At 34.0% G+C, this 18,502-nt stretch overlaps 1 protein-coding gene and 1 long non-coding RNA gene across 2 annotated transcripts in view; one reads left to right on the plus strand and one right to left on the minus strand.

Moving 5' to 3' along the window:
* Window positions 1–18,502, plus strand: part of LOC105327934 (heat shock 70 kDa protein 12B) — a 49,085-nt gene that overhangs the window by 10,183 nt on the left and 20,400 nt on the right. The gene's annotated exons all lie outside the window — the stretch shown is intronic.
* Window positions 6,122–10,447, minus strand: LOC136272747 (uncharacterized). Its single transcript, XR_010710794.1, has 2 exons — window positions 9,958–10,447; window positions 6,122–6,418 (listed from the first exon to the last, which is right to left on the minus strand). It is a non-coding gene; the product is annotated as an uncharacterized lncRNA (long non-coding RNA).

The following is an 18,502-nucleotide window of genomic DNA, read 5'->3' on the forward strand; positions in this document are numbered from 1 at the left end:
TAGATTGAAGAACCCTCCAAGTATACTGAATACATTGGTAAAAGTTCCAAGTCTTTATCTCTTATAGTTTTAGAGGAGTAGCGATAACAAGCATTTCGTACAATAGGGGCTATAACTCTGTAATTATTCAAAGGTATGAGCCAAGGGGCTATATTTTAAAATGTCTTAAGATGTCCTACTACATCCATAAAAATGTTTTTCTCTACCACCCTAAACAAAAGAGATATAAAAACTCGTTAATTAACAGCTTCTCAAATGACCTTGACCTTTGACCTTTATGTCATTTTGTTCGGCCAAGGTAGACTCTTCCATCCCAAGTGGTCCGAAGTCTCTATGATAAATAATAAAAAAATTGGAAGTGATTTTATGGAAATTTAAATACTTTCAGGGGCAATAACTACTACGAGGGGGCCTCAAATCCTTTTTGTATGAATAGATTGAAGAACCATCTAAGTGTAATGAAGACATTGGTAAAAGTTCCAAATCCGTATCTCTTATGGTTTCAGAGGAGTAGCGATAACAAGCATTTTCTTCTCAAAGGGCAATAACTCTGTAAGTTCTGGGAGTTCTTTGACACAGGGTCAATTGGTACCATAACTTTTAATGAGCAATTACATAAAGTTTAAATTGTTTGGATAACTCTAATAATAAAAAAGTCACCCCGAGCTAAATAGAAAAAAAGAAGAAGAAGAAGAAGAAAAAACATAAAGAAAACAAGAGGTCTTTCACCTGAAAGGTGGAAAGACCTAATAATCCGTGCAAAATATGAAACATGAACGCGTGATAAGGTACATGTAGAAGATCACGAACCGACCGCGGATCACTTGTCCACTCGCGCCGGATCTCCTCAGCCATGTGCGATGGATGATCATCATTTAAATGTTTAATATTTGGGGGGGGGGGGGGTTGTTGTTGTTGTTGTTGATTTAAAACATTATTTGAACAGTTTATAAAATATTTTACATATTAAACAAACCAACCAATAATTTATGTCTGACGATGTTTCCGATTTGGAGTAATATCGTTCATTAATATTCATTTACACTCAAATTTAATTAAATACAAAATGGACAAACTTTTATAACATAAAATTAAATCAGTTCTTGTATTTACGGCTATATTTACTCAAACACGTTCATATGCATGGAAGTGTGCGTCTCGGTGTGCGAATCTTGTGTATTAAATAACCGCTATGTAGTGCAGCCGTGGCTGAGATCCTCGGCCGTGGGCGAACGATAGATTACGTAAAGGTACAACGCACAGACCCGCACAGCTCATAACCCAGGAAGCTTTGAAAAGATTGCAGTATAATGACCTTACTCTATCAAATAGAAGTTATTTATTTTAAACTTAAAACCCACAATTCATCTATGTCTATTTTTGCTTTAGATTGAGAATGCCATTGCTTTTATTAATTAACTGAACGGTTTCTTAATTGACACCCAATCGTTTAATCCATAAATATGTGTAATCAAAACGAAAACAATTCTTGAGTTTGCGGATAAATAAACACATATATGAGAGACGCAACTCTCGTGTATTAGATAACCGCTGACCGCTAGGTAGTCCAGCCGCGACCATGGTGACCGATTTTCTCGGCCGCTGGCGAGGGAGAGCTTACGTAATGGTACACACACACAGCTCTGATTCAAGGTAGATTTTAAATGCATGGAGTTTATAACTAAAATGTAATGCATATATAGATGTTTTTAATTCCATATTTTGTGGTTTACTAGAAAAGAAAAAGTTAACAATGATTTGTTTTCCAAATCCCGTTTTTAAGGATTGTGCATTATAAAAACTTAACAACAATGACTTAAACTCCTAAAAAAAAAAGCACGTATTCTAAAAAAAAAAAATTCTTATGAATTAATGCCGTTTGTATAAACCAGCATACTTTCTGCCGTAATTTTATGCCAGTTGTACGCGCAAAGACTTTCGTTAACTTGTCAAATGAAAACAGGTACATGTTAACATGTAAAGCTTGTTACACTCATACTACACAAATCACTTACAAAATAACATTGTAACGATCTTTATGAGATCCCAACAAACAACTTTTCCAGCGACAGCCATATCAAAATCCTAACCGTTTTTGAGTTATTAAGCAAAAACTTTTAGGGGCCATTGGTCCTTAATTTAAGGGGCCAGCCCTTTTTTATTGGTGTCAAATGAGAGCCCTTGATATTCTGCACAACTTTTATTCTACATGTTTTAACAAATTATATTTTGTTTAAAAGATACAAAGGAAAATATGATTAAATTTTCGCACTCTTCCGAATCCTGTTTTTTTAACCCCCTACCTTTTCCTAAATAAGGAACGTAATCAAAAAACAAAAACCGATGTATACAACTTCAATGTCTTTGTTATTCAAATTCGTTGGATTCCCATTCCCTGCTATCATAGTCTCGGAGCCTTTGTCTGGAAACCAAAGGCCCCAAAATTTTTTAAAAGGGGAATAACTCGTTAACGGAAAGGGAATTCTAACTTTTATAAACTGATGAAGATAGTGTTTTGTAAAGTCCATTAGCCCTGAAAATTTGAGCAAAAACCGTTCAGAAATGAGCACGATATGAAGCCTCAAAGTTCGCGTCTAGGAAGAAAAAAAAAAAAAGAAAAATAAGAACTAGAGCAAAGCTCGTTGCAAAGCAACGAGTGGGTTTTCCGCTCATGTCGAAAGCAACGCTAGAAGTACGTCTAAGAAGCAGAGTTCTTAATCTAGTAACAAAGAAACCTAAGTACAAAAAGATAAAAAAAAATCGAATGATTCTTGGTACAACTTAACATGATCCGAATGTTTTTAAGTACGACTTAACCAAAAACCCTTAACCATTTCAAGAACGACTTAACAAAAAAACCAATGTGTTTAAGTACGACTTAACAAATTTGACTTCATTTTAGGTACAAGTTTACTTTACCTTGAACTAACATCTTTTTTCTTAACCCAGAATGCAAAATTAAAATTTATGTAAAAAATCAATTTTGTTTAAAACATAATTCTGAGCAACTTTTCCTCTTCACTGCTTTTCAAAATGTTGACCTTTCGTACTGTGTGCTCGTTGCGTCATTAATTGTCATAAACTTATCGATGTTAAGTTTATTTTACTGTACTTCTGTGAATATTTTCTATGTAAAATTACTATGAACCAGACAACATTGAAATGGTGAACATTTCAAAGGGCCCCGCTTATGTTATTTCAGAGAATTCTGCTTTGACCTTGACCTATAACTTGAAATTTTTCCAGCTGGCATAGAACTTTTAATTCAATTTCATTCCCCCTAACATACATGCATTTTTGTTCAATCTGACCAAGATTAAGCATATTTGGAAAATAATCTACTATTTAAAACTAATTTTAAAAAGATCTGCTATGACCTTCACATTGACAGACTTGGTTCAAGGTCACTGCACGCCATTAACCAATAAACTCTGTAAAGGTAAAATATTAGCCAAATAGGGGCTAAAAGGAGAGTATATCTATGCTCTTAAAATATGGATTTCTGTGTGATCTGATATGACCTTGACTCTTCATCTACAAATATCATTCGAGGTCATTGCATATATTTTGAACAAAGGCATCATGTGGGTAAAGTATGAGGCTGAATGGAGCAAAGGGAGAGAAGATATACTCCGGACAAGGATTTTTAAAGATATAATTCTGATATGACCTTCACAGTTTCTTTTCACTGAAAATAGGTTCAAGGTCACTACACACCCTTTCACCCTTTACTCAAAAGCTCTGCTTATGTGAAGTCTGAGCCAAATAGGGGTTAGTAGAAATTATATATGCTCTCAAAAAAGGATTTTTGCATGATCCGATATGATCTTCACCCGTTACCTAGAAATTTCATGCAAGGTCACTGCACATCGTTTAACCATAGAGACACTCTGTGAGTATTAGCCAGATTGGACCAAAGGGAAAAAAGATATGCCCCAGACAAGGATTTTATATATATAATTCTGCTATGACCTTAACCTTATACCTAAAAACATGGTTCAAGGTCACTGCACATCCTTCAACCAAAGGAACCCTGTGGATGAGGTATGAGCCAGATTGGGCCAAGGGGAGAGAAGCTATGCTCCTGTCAAGCCATCTCGGATGGACAGACCGACAAATTGATCACTAGAAGGCGCCCGCATAAACATGCCTTTTTATCTAAAATAGTATCCATGCTATCTGCCCATGGTGAATAGTCATCAAAACCATTCATTAGCAGAATTTGATTTCCCTCCTTTTTAAGGTGGTATGGGACATCTGTTGATATTAATGTGGATTAAAGTACTATATAATTGAAAACTTTTCACCGGTTTAGAATTTTCAAATTTTACAATAGTTAACCAAAAAATAGCTTTTAAAAATATTTGAAAAGGTAAAAATTGTAAAAACCCCAGCGGGATTCGAACTCATGACTTACAGGTTCCTAGTAAACCCTCTAACCCACTGTGCTAAGGAGTTAGGTGACCATTTTTGAGAAGAAACTACATGTACTTATATAATTACACTTTATTTTATTGTTTATTTCGATAAACAATACGTCACAACATGGAAGTGTCCCATATCACCTTAAACTCGGAACACCTCTGACCTAATAAGATCGCCGCATTAAATACAAAGTTTGATTTAACTCTAATTTGTTTATCATCAAGAAATTGTGCATCGCTGACAAATAAAGTTTTCTTCTGTATAATGAAATACCAATTAACTGACTATTCGGACAATAGCAAGTTTATTGTCCCATTCAACAGCTACTATTTCCCTTGGCTTTGCCTCATTTAATATTTGCTGTCTTGGGGGACAATAAACTTGCTATTGTCCTCATACCCAGTAAATACTAAATAGGCATATAATATCACATCCACCTACATTTCATGTTATATAACCTCCCGTTTGTAACCTTCAATTTCACTGTAAAGTCAACATATCTGTCATAGCCGCAAGTTTCACAATTTATTTCTGCTTCTCATGTACTTAAAATTAGGGGCCTTAATATTGCTTACCAATTCCAACAAGAGACATCCCTCTAACTATTGGTAATCATTAAAATTCATTTCATGAATCTACCCAACAATGATAAACCTTCAAGTACAGTCACTCTCAATTTTAAAAAATATTGACGGTACTTTATCCGAAACTGTTCCTTGTATCTTTAACTTAGTACACTAACATTTTTATGAAAAGACGGTTTGTCTTAGAATAAGAAAGCTAATGCAATTCTGAGAAAAAGAATACCACATATTGCCAATTCCATTGAGGTTTAATAAAAATATGGCCATTTAAGTGAACCCACCATTTCCAATTTCCTTTAGTAAACACAGATTTACAGGGTTCTCCATAGTAAAACATCTTTATCTGACCTTTTAGAGGTCAACTTTTGTTCAACCACCTTTAAAAGGAAACCTTATTCAATACAACATATGCCTACATGATATAATCATGATAAAAGCTTCACATCACTTAGAAATACCCTTACATGTATACCCCCCACCCCCCAATCTTTTGATTTTCATAAAAAGTCATGGTTTGAAATGTTTTACCTAATTTTATGAAACATGTGGCAATTTCCTTGAGTCATTTCTCACACATATTTGAAAACAATCATCAATGATTCTAAAATGTGATCTTTATTTGTTTATTGTATGATTTGTACCATTTTAATTAACAAATAGACAGCTGTCCTGCTTGTGATTTCTTGTTTTCATGAAAAAAGTAAGCTAACAATCATATTTAGTGAATATCTAATCTATTCTGATTTCTAGTCTTCTTCTAACCATGCTAAAACAGTAAGTTACAACCTACAAGTTAGACATCTGCCTTAAATTAGAATTAAATTCAAACACACCCAGGTAGCTGGAGACAGAGTTGATTTCAATGAAAAATGTTCAAATTTGACATGTTTTTCTACTTTTTTATGCATATATACCTTAGAAAGGTAGAAATAGGTTGTTTCTTGTTCATTTCAAAAGTAATTATCATAGCAGATGTTATTTCAAAGTCAAATGTACATTTACATATCCTACATGTAATCTTAATGCAGACAATTAAATAGAGGGGGGGGGGGGGGGTTTCAATTATATAAACACATCTAAATATCTTTATGAAATAAAAAATAAAGGAAACATAATTGTATACTTTTATTGAAAAACAAATTTTCACAGCAATTATGAATTTCTTTAAACAGCCTTAATTTTGTTTTCATAATTTCTTATCAAACACAAACCACAACATGGCATGATGCTTTCTTCAAGTTCCATTATTGTTCATGCATTATCGGATTTAATTTGAATTACCAGTAAATAGTCTGTAGAACACAAGGAATATGCATGTGGATAGAGGTGACAGGTTAATCTCAGGAGCTGACCCACAAGAATCAACAGGTACCGGTAAAAGCCATGTGGTAACAAGAGTCTGTTTTGAGCTGAAATAAATAAAAAAAATAATTAGCTGTGTTTACATACATGTACTAGTAATAGCTGTGTTTACATTAACATATGCATAGTATTTCTGTAAAAAATACACTGACCATGCAGTGTAATAAGTATGACATATCCCAATACATGACATAACATTTAGGCAGTACAAGATCAAAAATTTGCATATCAAGTCATAATATTAAAAAAATTTCATAGGTATAAACACTTATCAAATTGAGAAAGAGAGAGAGTTTGAGAGAGAGAGAGTTTATTACCATACTTGTAGTGCAACAGTCAATATTTCAATTCGTAAATTACAAACGAATATTACCCACCGAACAGCGTCAAAGTACATGTACTGGTATTAGCTTTTGGTATACCATTTTTTATCAATTCTACTGTGTATTTTTTGTTTGCAAATAAATTTAGCGAGGGTTTTTGTTTATTTTCTTATAAATTACATGTTTTAAAAACAATACTACGTGTAATAAGCATAAAACATGTATGAGTAAACTTAATGAAGAATTTGTAATAGATTATTTTTCAAAGAATGTGGTACATTACATGTATGTCAATCTTTATAAAACTAGCGTATATTTCGTGCGCCATAAATTGCAAGTTTTTTGTAAATATCATTTACTTGCATGATAGGTATATATGGTCTAACCAAAATTTTCTTCATAAAGCTACAGCTGTATGTACCACATATATGTTTTGTCACAAGTATACATTTTCAAAAAAAAATACCCAAATTCCAACAGTTTAAATAAACTCAACTCATTCTCTGATAAGTTCATTGTGTTTTGTGCGTGCATATCTTATTTGTCTGCTGCAACAGCAGCCAATCAGCGGTAAGCTGAATCCACAAAAAGAAAGTTTGTGTTTTAGGAGCGGGTAAATTGTTTATGCGACACTGTCAAGAAAACCACACCAAATAATAACAAGAAACATAAATATTCACTTAAATGTATTCTGTTGTAAAGTAAAGGTTTTTAACACTTATTGCATCTTGCAAAACATGTGATGACCTTAATCATCTGTCATTTATCTGATATACATGTATATGTAAAAGATGGGAGAAATAACGACGGAACAAAGTGGGATTCGAACCTGGCCCTCTGAATCTCTAGTCAAGTGCTCTACCAACTGAGCTACATGTATCTGGCACCGGTATTCAAACCAGTCTGACCGTCACATTCCTCACCCTTAAATGATCTTCACCCTCGAAGATCATCCCTGGCAGGATCGAGTTAACCTGTTAGTTCCAGGGGTTGGTCACAACACCAATATTGTAACAGGATGGGAGAAATAATGAAGGGATTTGAACCTGGGCCCCCTGAATCTCTAGTCAGGTGCTCTACCAACTGAGCTATCTGGCACTGGTATTCAAACCGGTCTGATCGTCACATATATAAAGAATTATTTTAAACAATGTTGTTCAATTAAAAATAACACTCGCAATCTTCAGTTTTTGTCTGTAATTAATCAATATTGGCGTGCGATCAGTTCTCGCCGAGTACCATTTCTCACCAGTGCATTGTTACGTCATTTTATCAACACATAAAATTATATACGAAAATATGATGTAACAGTGCACCAGCGAGAAATGGTCCTCGGCGAGAACTGCTCGCACGCCAGTACTGCCAGTAGTCAGATTAAAAAAAGAGATTAAAAAATTACATTTAAAACATTAACAAGGACAATTTAAGTACACATCATAACTGCTAAACAAGAAAAATTATGTGAACTGGTAGAATGGCCGCCGATAAAAATTAATAAATGTTTATCATCAATAAAATCTTACTGAACAATTACGGTTTTCGTTATTTTTATCACCAACGAGCCGCCATAGGCTATATATATCCTTTGTACACCGGAAGTAGTCATAACTTCTGCTATTTTTACATCGTCAATGTAAACATCAAGCATGGGTAGAAAGGGCAGAGAACTCACCCTCGATGAGAAAAAGAGCATCGTTTCACTTAATGAAAGTGGATTAAAGTCGGCAAAAGTAGCAGAAATTCTGCATTTGGCTCCTTCAACCATCAGTAGGTTTTTGAAGCGATTTCGTGAGCGAGGCAGCATGGAAAATAACTATCGAAGTGGGCGACCCCGATCCATGACAGTTCGCAACCAAACAGCATTATCAAAGATTGTAAAAAAAGACAGGAGGAAAACTTTAACGGATATTACTGGGGAATTTAATAGATCAGTGCCTAAACCTGTTTCAAGTAGAACTATCCAGCGAGAATTACATCGACAAAAATATCAGAGGAGAACCGTAGCAAAAAAATTGGGGGTGAGGGAAGTTAACAGGAAAAAAAGACTTCAATATTGCAGGGGAAAATTAACCTGGAAAGTTGAGCAACACTGGAAAAATGTGATTTTTAGTGATGAGATGACAGTTGTAATAAAACCTGATGGTAAAATCAAAGTTTGGAGAAAAACAGAAGAGAAATGGAAAGGCTTTTGTTTGGGATACCTCGGACAGGGACCAACACGAAGTTTAAAACTGATGGTTTGGGGGACAATAACTTACCATGGAACGGGTATTTTGGCTTTTGTTGAAGGTAATATGAACTCTCAAAAATATATCAGTGTATTAGATGAACATTTATGGCCAGTTATTGTGAAATATTTCGGAAATTCGCCTTGGCATTTCATGGACGACAACTGTCCCGTTCATCGCTCCCGAGAGACGGAAAATTGGAAAATGAGAAACGATATCCCACCTTTCTTTTGGCCCCCACAATCCCCCGACTTAAATCCAATTGAAAATGTTTGGCTTGTTTTAAAAAACCATGTAAAACGCCGTATTTTCAACATCCATACCGTCGATGACTTGAAACAGGAATTGCTGTGTGCGTGGAATAACCTTTCTAAAACTTACCTCCGATCCCTGTATTCTAGTCTTCCGAAACGATGTCGGAGAGTGATTGCATCCAAAGGATTCATCACAAAATATTAAGTCAAAATACGAAAGAATAAGGTAGGTGCTTCACTTTTATTCAAGATGTAAACAAAAGTTTTGGCGGCCATCTTGGAAAAAAATTGACATACTTTTGGCACGCGAGTGTACATGTACAAGTACATGTACCGGGTACCCGTTGGTCTGCTATACCTCTTTAATGATACAATGATCGGCATCATAAAGATATTAAAGTCATGTTTTAACTCTGAAGTCTGAAGTATACAATTTTATTTACTTGAAGTTATGTCTACAGGGTATTCATGACTACATTTGGAGTCCTCTGCACAAGAATATATGATATGTTTCTAATTAGACCCTGCTTTGAATTTTGAGTTGAAAATTCACAATCTGTTATTGTTTTAAATAGATAAATTCAGTTACCCTTTCCAGTCCCCCATGAACCTCGAGCGAGTCTAAACACCCATGAAACATGTAAAAATTACACGTTAGTAAACAAACACCCACACCATAACAAAAACATCTAACAGTGTGCACGTACTTACATGTACATCTATACTATATACTAAATTTTAACCAGTTAACAAGAAACTTTAAAAGGAGTAAAAGCCTCACCTTCTTCAGTAACATCCACATAAATCACACACTTTAATGTCCATCTTTTCTCCTTTATTACTCGTAGCTTATCAACGGCTGATCGTCGACAGAAGTGTGGCTGTCAGAATTTCCTCGTAAACGATTCACATGAGAAAAATATCCTCCTTAAACAAATATGTAGCATTGTTCCCTGTGCATGTTCATATGTTTCACAGTAACTTGAAAATGCATGTGTACACCGAAAGAATACACAACTTCTCTTCTGCATTACGGCTCTCTCTTTTCTACAATGCCGTTCGTTACTGTTTACATTCGGCGCGCGCGCGCGGGGGTCACAAACAGGGGCGCCCCGACAAATAGTTGCACATAGAACGTTTAAATAATGTGTGTTCATTGAATTCATAAATGATATAGATGAAAAAAATGAAATTGAATCACAACAATTTATCTAAGACGCAACACAACGTAATGCAGTAAATGCCTGGGCCTTAATGTGACATTTGTTCGCTTGTGTGTCTATGTAGACATATTAACTCGTTCATGTACGATTCTCACATATTTGTTTTATGAAATTTGAAAAAAAATATAGGACAGAACTTGTTTAATTTGATACCAAATGACATTATTTAATATATTAACAATAACTAAATTAATTTTTTTTCATAAAATGATAACGATTTTTGCTATCCGAAAAATACGTGTATGAGCTGCTGACCCCTAATTATAGGGGCCAGCCCTTTTTTCTTAATTTTAAATGAAAGCTCTCGTTATTCTAAACAACTTTTGTTCTATATGTATTAACAAAATATTTTTAGTTTAAAGGTCATAATACAAAAAGCAACAAAATTTCAGCCCCGAAAAAATCTTAAACTTTGGCGACAAATAGCTCAAAAACTAACAAAGAAATTACCAAAATTTTCATGCCAGCAAAATTATAAAATGTTACCGACAATTTCGCCAAATTTCATGCATCCATCATCTGTAGTTCCCGAGATCAACTCTGGACAAAAGACCCCCCAATTTTCAATTAAAGGGCAATAACTCATAACCAGAAGTGAATTTTAAAAATTTGAAAAAAACGTCTAGAGATATTAATATCATCTACATACCCTGAAAGTTACATAGCAATCAGACAAAAAATGTTCGAGAAATCTCGTGCACAAAATTTGCGGGAAAAAAAAAAAAATAATAATAAGAAACAGTAGAATAACAGAAGGGTTTTCCGTTGAAAAACGGAAAACCCTAATAATCTTAACCCGCACAATAATAGAAAGGTCTTCCGTTGGAAACGGAAGACCTTAAATATTAAAATTTTAAAGCTAAAATGTATGGATTTTTTTTTACTAAATGATAGTTTACAACAGAACAAATCATATCTAAAAACTAAAGGAAGATCTGACCACCCAGCCTCCTTGATAAGACGTACAAGAACACTTCTATGTAAATGTATCGTTGAAATATAGGACTGGCATTGGTCTCAGTCTTTACAAAAAGCATGTCAGTTTCCGTTCCGGTCAATGACTTCAAGCCACTTGTTATTTGTTTCTCATGCATCGCTTTGGTTCTGTAATCAATACACGTAACGTGTAAAGATAGAATAAACTATGTCACAGTTGTTGTTTGAGCAACATGATATGTGGACGCAATGTTAGTTTCTATCATTAAAAAAATTATCTTGTATTTCTCAGTTCACTTTTAACAATGCAATTACTTCAAATGCGTTTACTTACAACTCATTTCTTTGGATAATAAGAGCCATTGGAGTAAATTATACATATTATGAAATGAAATTTAAGAAATAAAGTGTCGTTACTGAAATGTAGCCCAACAGCTGAAAACCCTGATCAGGGTATATGGTATTGTCTTATAAAGAAATAGCTGCATCTTCTATGCAGCATCTTCCTCAAGTATTATTTCCAAGTAATATTCTTTAAAGACAAATTCAACAGTTTTGCTCGACACGAGTTGTTGCATTAGTAACATCTTTAGATGTAACTTAGTGTAACCCCTCCTTCCGGTTCGTTGGTTTGTGGCAACGCACTTTGAAAAAATTAAGCACAATGAAATTTTTTTTCAAAGTGCGTTATATTTGGGACGAAATCAACGCACTTTGTTTTCAAACTGCGTTTTTAAGGCCATTTTTCATGCAAAAACCTTTGAAGGTCAATTTAAACATTGCTTATATGGAAGTTTACGTTCAAAATACATGTACAAATTTTGAAAAATTTAGAAATATGCACAGTAGATAATACCAAAGTAACATACATGAGAGAATCGACTTCTGATTATATATGTATGTTGGTGGATAAATTGCAGACAGCGACATTTTCTACGTATTTTTTTAGTGTCTCTCGTACTTCAAACAGCACGTGGTAATTTGTTGTGGAATGAACAACTGATTTTGATTGACTGGAGTACGTGGACTCGCCTGTAACTAATTGATTGAATTTAAGCATTATCATTAAACGATTAATTTTATGTAAACTGAAATTTTATGAATTGTAATGAGATACACTGTAGTGTAATTGATATACATGTTCGTTTATGTTAAATTCCATGTACACCTTTCTCTCTTTCTTTATCTCTCTCCTGTCGTGGGAGGGAACAATTTTTAAAAAGAAGCACATTTTTAGACTATACATTAAATATTAGAAAATATAAATTTAATACATGTATTGAACTTTAAATTCTTTATGAGAATTATTTTTTAAATCGGGCCTTGAATTATATCAAAGAAGTAAATACAGACAAGATCACGGAAAAAAACCCCATTTTATTTACCGATATATGTTTGCGAGCTATTAAAAATATCTTAAAACTGCATTGCATATTATTGTATATGAAAATATACTTAAACATATATCATTCTTTAATATAAATTATAAAAATATTGTATCTTTTTCAAGGCTTTTTACTTTACGTGTTCTTTATTGCGTCATATTTATTAAAAAATTAACAACACGCTGGGATCTTGGACATACCGGAAAACTTGATTCATTTTACATTCATTTGTATTGCAGATGATAATGTAAATAAAGCATTATGAAGATAAAAACAAAACAATGTACCTCGTCAATCGTGTAACGAATTCCCGGATACATGTGCATTTAGCGTATTTTGAAGGCAGGCTTTGATGTTATATGACATCGGCACAATTCGTAGTAGGTTTAAGTTTTTAGTTTTTACAATAGTTACTCCAGCTTCTGATGATCTCGCTGAATTAATTCAATTTGATTTCATCGCGTGCATACAACTGTTTTCATATCTTCTTTTTTTTTCTGAGAACGATCTTTTCACTTTGGAGTTCCGAATGACAATGACTAATGAACTTTGAGTGAACGATTTGAGAACACAAGTTGAATGCACGGTGAGCGAATGGTGAACGCCTTATGAACGGTAAGCGCGAGCGCTTTGTGAACGGAGAGCGCACGGTTAGCGACGCTCGACTGAACGCACGGAGATCGAACGTAAATTTTTTAGAGAATGCATCGTCAAAATGAAAACTCTTATATACATATGCACTCTCAAATGAGGTCAAATTGATACATATACCGTCAAATGAGGACTTTAATATACGTACACACACTGCCAACTGAGAATCAGTTTGTCTCAAATTTAGTAACCAAAGTCCACTACCAATCGCTTCGTGAGTACATAACTGAAAAACACATTAAATTACGGTAAAAAATATACACACAGCTCAGGCACGTAGCATCGGTTTTTTTTTAAATTGTGTGGAAGGGGGGGGGGGGGGGGAGCAGACTTCACAATTCACAAGCAAAAAAAAGCTAATTCGCCAATCGGGTCTGAAAGTTACTCAAACTTGCATTATAGTGCTTATTTTGTTCATTTCCAAATGCATACCATTTTTTACAAAGTATGTGTGTGTTTGGGGGGGGGGGGGCAGATGCCTCCAAATTCAAATTTATATATTTCTTAAAAAATCTCTGTTGCCCCTGCCCCCCCCCCCCCGCTATATGCCTGCAGCTGATTATTATCACTTCAATATCATCGGTACGCAACCAATCAGTGAATGATGCACGGAATTCACCAGTGATTAAGTTTATGGTCATGGGGCGGCTATTATAATCGTCGCAGCTGTCAAAATAGATTGTGTCGCTGTGCATTAATAGAGAAAACATTTATTTATTATTTTCACTTAAACAATATAATGCTGTCTTTGATGATTTACGCGGGAATGAAGGAAGCGACATTGGAGAAAAAATACATAACCCGCGTGGTTATATTTACATCTTTCTTTTAAGGTGGTATGGAACACCTCCATATTGCGAAGTGCTTCCTATCGAAATAAACAAAAAATTCAATTTAATTCTATATAATTTTTCTTTCACAAGTATGTATCTAACAGCTTAGCGCAATCAATTAAAGCGTCGGTTGCGAATCTGTACGTCATGAGTTCGTATCCTTCGAGGCTTTTACAATTTTTACCTTTCCAAAAAAATAAACGTATTGGCAAATATTGTACAATTTAAAAATTCTAAACCGATGAAAGCATTTTGATTATAATGTACTTTTATTCACATTAATATCGCCAGGTGCCCCATACCACCTTAACTTAAACAATAAAATGCTTACTTTGGTGATTCATGCGGGTATGAGTTTGCGATATTGCAAAGATGCGACCGCAAAGCTCGAGTATACAAGAAAGAGTGAAAGTCGAAGGCAGAAGAGCGATCCTCCTTCCTTTGAATTCATGTTGTTGTTTTTTTAAATCTTATTCTTATTTTGAACTTAGTGTTTTATAAAAGAATTATTAAAGAACATAATGCGGCTTAAATGTTATGCTGTATAATAACATAACAAAAATCATAGTTTTCTTACAATGTTTTTTCATACACGAATTTCTTTGCAAAGAATGAATCCTCTAAACACTGCGATCTTTTCCCTTTTTTAAACGCCAATATTTTTTATGTTTTTTTTTTTTTGTTTTTTTTTTTTTTTGGGGGGGGGGGGGGTCCGAAATAGCAAGGTCGTGCTTCGGCTTACGCATGGAAAGAAATATAAACATTTAGTGAAATTCTGAATCATTGTGTATAACTTGATAAATGTTTTGTGTAAATTGATAAATGTTTAAATGTCAAGATAAATGCATCAAAATAATGTTCCTTAGTTATAAAAGTATCGAATAAGGATTAATACGATGCTGACATAGCATAGTTAATAAAGTAGCGCGAGACGTTATGTATGCGCAGATAGTTTGCCGGATGCCCCTGCGAATGTGTTCGGAATGTTTTCTTTATCGTTGCTAAGGAAGTAATAAATCCAGAGGTGCTCGAATTAAAGTTCACGAGACTTCACCGATATTTGTTCAGTTCCTGTGAAATTTCGAGCGGAAGTATAAGTGTTCGGATAATATTCTCAAAATACGTAAGTACTGGTCGTTTTTCATATCATATCCTACTTTGATTTATGGTAAAACGGGAAAAGCTTTCAAGATGTATGTCTTATTTTACCATCTAGCAGTTATTTATATTAAACGATAATATTCAGAACAGAGTTATCGTTCGTGTTCAAACACGTGTAGAGTGGTTGAAAATATAAACATTGGGTTGCTTAATAAAATCATAGCCATGTTTGATGCTTGTGGTGTGCAATAGCATATTTTAAAAAAAATAATGGGTGTCTATTTTGCATTAAAACTTAGTATATCAAGCCATTTTCAAGGAACATTCTGCATAAAATGGTATAGTCTGTTTCACTATTGATGTTATTACTAGGTCAGGCGCGGATCGAAAATTAATCTTCAGGAGGGATCTTTTTTAAGCATGTTAGTTGTTGCAACAGCAGACAAAAACTAATTTGTGTATAGTCACATTTATTTTTAAAACACATTTTATTCACCAATCAATGAAGATAAAGTTTAAAATCAATAAACCTCTAGATTTTAGATTTGACTACTAGAACCTAGATACTGTGAAATAGACTTTATACACGAGGTACGATTTTTACTCCGAAACTGAAAGGGTCAAATTAAACCACGTGGTATAAAATTTGAATGACAATAACATTCGCAGGGGTGTTTAAGTGATACCAAAGAAAGCAATCTGAAACCCACCTCACCTTTTTTAAGCTTGAGACCGACAGAGTATAATAGAAATTTAGATTTTGTTTTTACTGCTTGACTTACGAGATGTCTTTGAAATTATTTAACGGCAAATAATTCGTTGGATTAAAATGTACGCTTAAAATGCAAATCGAATATGTAAACAGAACGCCTGACAATGGATACAATATTTTCCATAATTTACAGAACCCTTTTTTCTTAAGAGATAATTAGATCTTATTATATTTCCGTGAATTTCTAGAATTTATTTTATTAAGCATATAATTTTGAAAAATCTGAGTGTTCCGACAAATATGCGGCTAAATTGAACTACGCTCTTTGTATAGGGAATAAATCGTTTTAAAAAATTGTAATTGAATATCAGTATTATCACTTCTAAAAAACTCAGTGTAGGTACAGTCCAGAAAACTAACGGGCATAATTTGACTCTGAAGTAAATTGCATGTCTCTGAATTTCTGTGTACCACAGTACTGATGCAGCATGCGTACTTATGCAACATGCGCACAGCTGCTCACTAAGCATGCTCCAGACTTGAACTGGCAGTACCAATATTTGATAGGGTCCTCCTTGTCCAATGCATCAAACTGCACCCACAAAAAGGATTTTGACGAGACATGACGTGATTTGATTTTCGATCACGATGTGGAATAGGTATGCTAAAAGCGTGAATGTGAATAGAGTTGAATCACGTGCACGTGAATGTTATTCATGAGGGCAAAACGGGTTGAAATTCGTAAACAAGGCACCCAATAGAGACACGCACACAAGATTTTGCACTTTTTAAATAAAAAACAAATGAACGCACGGCTGTTTCAATTTATTCCATGGATGTGAATAATTAATGTAACTGTTTTCATTAACCATATTTACGAAAACTTGAAACATTAAACATTAAACACGTTATTACACTGCATGGAAGTAAGAATTTAAAAACCTCAATGTGTAGAAAATCTTTTAATTTCTTTTGCAAATTACGGGGGGGGGGGGGTTGACGTTTAGAAGATTTTTCTTATTGTAAATGTAATTTCATTACGCAAAGCTGAATCAAACCATGGCTTATCTTTTGGTCCTATAGTTTACTTATTTTTCCGGAATAGTTTTTCTATTGTGTGCTGGAAAAGTACATGTACAACATGTACATGCATTTTAAGTACCGGTTTGATCGACAGCGTCGATTTAATTCGTTTGACATAAACATGCGTAACTTTATGATCACTCATGGAGTCATGGGTGGAACTCAAATTGATACACAAATTGTCAAATGGGGACTTTAATATACTCACAGTCAAATAAGGCCAATTTGATACACACGCGGACAAATGAGGACTTCATTGCACATACACACACAGGCAAAAAGAATTTTGCCTAAAAAATTGTTATTTGTTCTTTACCCAGCCGAGCTGTGACCATGCACATTAAAATGTGGTTATTATATTTAATACTGTTACAATTTTTAATCCACTGAAGAGCCTAGAGGTTTGCAATTGAATTTATAGAAGTAAATCTAAATAGAAATTTAAAAATTGCATTTTGTGATTAAACCAATGGGCATCTGCACTATCTTGTAAACCCAAGTACTTTTTTCATAATACATGTACATGTATGTAAATATATATATTTTCATAAAAGATTTCCTTTAACTTAGATTAAAACGTGGGGCAAAACTTACGAGACTAGAGTCTGTAGTAGGTCGTCATCTGCCTATAAACAATACAAATTATATTACGTAATCTCTAAATTTCTTGTAATTTACGCATTGATATATAGTTGATCGCATGACAGTTTCATGTTAAATTAGCGATACTTTGAGCAAGCTCACAAATGATAACCCCCGCTAGGAATTTTTTTTTTTGCTGTTTTACATAGAAATATAAAAGGCCGCGCTTAACAAAAGAACTTAAAAAATATGACCAAAATTAAAAATGCACATAATGCAAAATTTATTTAGACTTTTAAGTTAATGCCAGAAAAAAATACACTGTACCTAAAATATTGAAACTGTTTGACAGGAGTGTTAACGTAACAATTCCATTTGTTGAGATTCATTTAGTGAGACTTAACAGATTTACGACTTAGTCGCTAGTTCTGTAGTAAAACGCACCCCTGAGGTATAGTTACAAAAGCAGGACATTTTAGGCAATCATATAATGTTATGGAATAGTAACGGCAGTTTCAATATGGGAAGGAACTCGGTAAATATGATTTACCAAAGTTGCGGGGTATCAAAAGCCTTATGTATTAATGATGAATTTACTCGTCTTGATCAAAAAGTTTTAATTAATGGATACACCATTTTCCTTCCAGTAACCTTGAACCACAAATGACAAAAGCTCAAGGTCATGACACATTTTCAGGTCACAGGCAATCCATGTGTCAAGTTTCAGCTTCTAATCATTATCCATTACAAAATATATGGCCTAGACATGAATTATGCAATTTTTTGGAGTGACCTTCAACTTGCACAAACGACCTTGGGT

This window comes from Magallana gigas, chromosome 2 (genome assembly GCF_963853765.1).
Source record: "Magallana gigas chromosome 2, xbMagGiga1.1, whole genome shotgun sequence".
Classification (NCBI taxonomy): Eukaryota; Metazoa; Mollusca; class Bivalvia; order Ostreida; family Ostreidae; genus Magallana; species Magallana gigas.